Source organism: Saccoglossus kowalevskii, chromosome 10, assembly GCF_978046115.1.
Source record: "Saccoglossus kowalevskii chromosome 10, keSacKowa6.1, whole genome shotgun sequence".
In the NCBI taxonomy this organism is placed as follows: domain Eukaryota; kingdom Metazoa; phylum Hemichordata; class Enteropneusta; family Harrimaniidae; genus Saccoglossus; species Saccoglossus kowalevskii.
In genome coordinates, this window is record NC_140650.1 from 33,096,391 (window position 1) to 33,102,271 (window position 5,881).

The following is a 5,881-nucleotide window of genomic DNA, read 5'->3' on the forward strand; positions in this document are numbered from 1 at the left end:
TATAATATCTTGCAATTGTTGGTAAGCACTTACCTTTTCCATCTCCAACCATCTTGTGAAATAATTGTTAAGTCTGGTGGCAAATTTCGATCCCGTCTCATTTTTGTAAGGTCGAATATTCAAAAAAAATTTTCAAAACCCATCAGCAGTCAGATGGTAAGCTGCAAGAGCTGCCTCCTTAACCTTATCATAATTAGAATCTTCTCCAGTTGGTAGAATAGAATATTCGTATAAGGCGTCGCCCTGTAGCAAGGCGCCAAGATTAGTAGCCCATTCTGTAGCCCTATCCCACTTTTGGGAAGTGGCATACATCTCGAACGATGTATATATGCGTCAATATCATCTACTTTTTGATTGAATGCGGGTAATTTTGGAGAATTTAGTTTACGATTATTATCCGACTTATGTTGGACCTGTCTGGTACGCTCAATTTCCAATTGTATTTCCAGCTGTTTAGCTTTTTCTTGCTCTATGCTTTTCTGAATTTTTAATTTTTCCCTTTGCGCTAATTTTTCCAAATTTGCTAACTCTAACTTACTCTGCCGTAATTCCTCGTTCTGTTGTACCCGTCTATTTTTTTCTTTTTCCCTTTCTCTCACTCTAGTCTCCCTTTCTGCTGCCCTCTGCTGTCTAAGTTTGGTCTGTTCTTCCTCGACCCACTCTTTGAGTTGAGGACCTTTTAATTCCAATTCTTTACCAAGAGAGATTAATTTCTCTAATTCTAATTGACTAGCAGACATAGTAGCACAATGCAGAGACAGTGTGTATGTTGGGATAATAATCAAGCAAGCCAAATACAGCTGAAACACTTTAAACCTTTGACACAAGCCAAACGTTTGCATCGGGGGGGGGGGATAATTTTTTGTATAAAAGCAAATTTTCAACACAATCTGGCGGCAAGCAATGCAGAGCAAAACCTAGTACTCACCGATGCTGCCAGTGCCACGTTTCTCAAATAAATCTGATGGCAGATAAAACCAGCAAACTCAGCAAGTGGTCTCCAGCGGATCATCTGTAGAGAAGCCTATAAATGTAAATACATTCGTTATAATCGGATCACAAGTTTAGTATATTAGTAAATCAAGTTTGTTATTTATGCCCTGTATCAACGTGGAAATAGATAGTAGACCCCGGACAAGCCCCCAAATAATTGTCACTGGCACGGGCCGGAAACAATTTGGCAATGTTTGGTCTAGCTATCGTTCCCACATTACAGTTCATGTACAAGACATATGGTAGTATATATTTTATTATATTCGTCATCATCGGAAATATATCTTACAATAATCGCCTACAGCGTCAAGTGAGAATAATTATAATAGTTATATTAATTATGCACAGATTATAAATTTAAAGAAAGCATACAGTACTGTTAATATTTAAATCGGTTTGTACGTAAACAAAATAAATTTTAAATAATGTACAAGTGTCCCAACTATCTTGATTTCAAGAATGACAGTAGCTGAGCACGGGTTGAGGATACGATGACGGTCGAACTTAACCGACTCCGGTACATGATATCACAGGCTAAAGTCCATCAATATCGTCAGATTCCGGTCGATACTGTAGAAACAACGTTCGTCAGATGTCTAGTTCGAATAAATTCAAGTTTGGTAGTACAGTTCCTAGCTTCGCCATACGAGAGCATAGGTCCAATAAGTGGCAAATGGTCAATGATACTCTATACAGACGAGCCCCTTGAGCACAGCTTGCTGAGTTTGTACAAGTTTTCCTCCTGTAAACGCTGTCTCCCAACAACACCGGATTCATTTATGACACCCTACACGGTTTCCGCCAGAAATAAAGGAATTCATGTTCCTGCAATAACCTGGCCCCAGCTTATACCTGGACTTGCGTATCTCAGATGCCCCGTGATAAACGTGTTAACTCGTCTCTCAGTTTGCACACGGAGGACTGAAAGCCCGTCCTGCTAGTGCGGCGTTCTAAGTCAGAGTGACGTGTCCTCCGACCACACCACGCACACACAACAAAGGAATTTTGAATGAATTAAATATAATAACATACACCTGTTTCTGCATTCACAACATGCATCTGTATACCAATCTAATTTCAAGACGGATTCTCGCGTGACACAGGGATGTCTAAGATAAGGTCCGGGCGGACGCACAGACGCAGACAAATCCGAATAGAGAGTTGTAATGTTCAAAACAAATGCCATTATTTCTTCAATCAATAAATGAACGGCGTGTACCCCATCATAAAAAAACAATACTTTTAAAATCATTATGGTCAAAAGGCATAGTTTTGTAACCAGCTTAGCAGTGTAACATTGTGAACGTCCATAATTCATTTTCTGAACACTAAATGCTACCTTTAAATGCCAAGAGAATATAAACAGAAATATTTGAAAAAGCAAGGGTTTCTCTATTTGAGTTTATACTAAAAAGATTGCACTTTTTATGACAGCATTACATGAATGAATCCCACAAGTTAACATATTTCTGATTTGATAATTATATTAGTCATTGCAACCTCAGTCTGTATGTTTGTGATGTTTAAAAATAATGAACATAATTTCAGTGGAGTGTAAAAACTAAACTATTGAGGTAAATATTTAGAGACACGGTGACAATTGTCATTATAGCAGTTGTCCTAATAGTGAAAAGTACACTGCGCAAGGTTGAGAGACCACTCGTTTATTTAGTTTAAAAAGTTTACCCAATGTTGAAACGGTTACTTACCTAGCTATTTGATCCGAAGTCAGCAACAACCATCAGCAACTCTTCTCTGTGCCACAAGAACAATGGTGGTTCTTTTATACCAACATAACACGGATATTGCCGAATTACATCATATTCTATTTACATCCCATTGTCATAAGATAACAAAAGCATGTCGTTTCGATTCCACTATAAAGGCATGTTATCGTTCGATTACAGGTAAAACAAAAGTTCAGGGTCTATAATACACCCACAATGCTGCCCACTACTTATCACTGACAATGCTCCGTTGAAACACACATCAGTTTATCTAATGATTTTGGATGTTTTTGTGTTTTTATTATTTTTCAACCATTAAAACACCGCTTTCCGATTTGTATAACGTGGATTGATATGTCTGTTAAGTTCTACTCCGTCATAATTATACATTGATACTGCAAACACCACATGACATCGACAACCCATACACCACATGACATCGACAACCCATACACCATATGACATCGACAACCCATACACCATATGACATCGACAACCCATACACCATATGACATCGACAACCCATACACCATATGACATCGACAACCCATACACCATATGACACAACAACCCATACATCATATGACATCGACAACCCATACGCCATATGACATCGACAACCCATACACCACATGACATCGACAACCTATACACCATATGACATCGACAACCCATACACCATATGACATCGACAACCCATACACCATATGACATTGACAACCCATACACCATATGACACCGACAACCCATACGCCATATGACATCGACAACCCATACACCATATGACATCGACAACCCATACACCATATGACATCGACAACCCATACACCATATGACATCGACAACCCATACACCATATGACATCGACAACCCATACACCATATGACATCGACAACCCATACACCATATGACAGCAACAACCCATACACCATATGACAGCAACAACCCATACGCCATATGACATCGACAACCCATACACCACATGACATCGACAACCTATACACCATATGACATCGACAACCCATACACCATGATATCGACAACCCATACACCATATGACATTGACAACCCATACACCATATGACACCGACAACCCATACACCATATGACATCGACAACCCATACACCACATGACATCGACAACCCATACACCACATGACATCGACAACCCATACACCATATGACATCGACAACCCATACACCATATGACATTGACAACCCATACACCATATGACACCGACAACCCATACACCATATGACATCGACAACCCATACACCATGACATCGACAACCCATACACCATATGACATCGACAACCCATACACCATATGACATTGACAACCCATACACCATATGACATCGACAACCCATACACCATGACATCGACAACCCATACACCATATGACATTGACAACCCATACACCATATGACAGCAACAACCCATACACCATATGACACCGACAACCCATACACCATATGACATTGACAACCCATACACCATATGACATCGACAACCCATACACCATATGACATCGACAACACATACACCACATGACATCGACAACCCATACACCATATGACATCGACAACCCATACACCATATGACACAACAACCCATACACCATATGACATCGACAACCCATACGCCATATGACATCGACAACCCATACACCACATGACATCGACAACCCATACACCATATGACATTGACAACCCATACACCATATGACACCGACAACCCATACACCATATGACATCGACAACCCATACACCACATGACACCGACAACCCATACACCATATGACATCGACAACCCATACACCACATGACACCGACAACCCATACACCATATGACATCGACAACCCATACACCATATGACATCGACAACCCATACACCATATGACATCGACAACCCATACACCATATGACATCGACAACCCATACACCATATGACACAACAACCCATACACCACATGACATCGACAACCCATACGCCATATGACATCGACAACCCATACACCATATGACATTGACAACCCATACACCATATGACACCGACAACCCATACACCATATGACATCGACAACCCATACACCACATGACACCGACAACCCATACACCATATGACACCGACAACCCATACACCATATGACATCGACAACCCATACACCATATGACATCGACAACCCATACACCACATGACATCGACAACCCATACACCATATGACATTGACAACCCATACACCATATGACATCGACAACCCATACACCACATGACATCGACAACCCATACACCATATGACATTGACAACCCATACACCATATGACACCGACAACCCATACACCATATGACATCGACAACCCATACACCATATGACATCGACAACCCATACACCACATGACATCGACAACCCATACACCATATGACATTGACAACCCATACACCATGTGACATCGACGCCAATATGCGCCAAACACTACAAGCATCACATGGTATCGAAAACACAACACCATATAACATTGACAACCCATACACCATATGACATTGACAACCCATACACCATATGACATCGACAACCCATACACCACATGACATCGACAACCCATACACCATATGACATTGACAACCCATACACCATGTGACATCGACGCCAATATGCGCCAAACACTACAAGCATCACATGGTATCGAAAACACAACACCATATAACATTGACAACCCAAACACCATATGAAATCCACACCACAAGTACAGCTTTAGAAACTCAATCTGTATAAGGAGTTAAATATGTTCCTTCTAGCGTAGGGTCTACGCCACACACAACTACAGGATTGTATCCGTCTGAAGCAATGTTCAAAAGAAAGTTAACAACAAAGCTACCAGAAACAGGAGGAACCAAGTTTAGAGAAAATGACAGGGTGATAAGAGTCACTGAACTAAAACAGAAATCAAATGATTACCTAGATGCACATAGAAATGTCAGAGAAAGTAACATTCTAGCCGGGAGACCAAGTATTACTCAAACCAGGAAATGTCACATACCAAGTGATAGACAAGATTGGAAGACAAGTGACTATCTAATTGTAAATAATCACCACCAGATAGAGCAAAATGTACAGCTCAAACACTTGAATATTTAGAGAACTATTTGCGTTATTGA

General features: G+C 40.5%; 1 long non-coding RNA gene across 1 annotated transcript; it reads right to left on the reverse strand.

Moving 5' to 3' along the window:
• Window positions 1-484: 484 nt before the first annotated feature.
• Window positions 485-2,749, reverse strand: LOC146738018 (uncharacterized). Its single transcript, XR_014930812.1, has 2 exons — window positions 2,703-2,749; window positions 485-1,024 (listed from the first exon to the last, which is right to left on the reverse strand). It is a non-coding gene; the product is annotated as an uncharacterized LOC146738018 (long non-coding RNA).
• Between the last annotated feature and the right edge of the window lie 3,132 nt (window positions 2,750-5,881).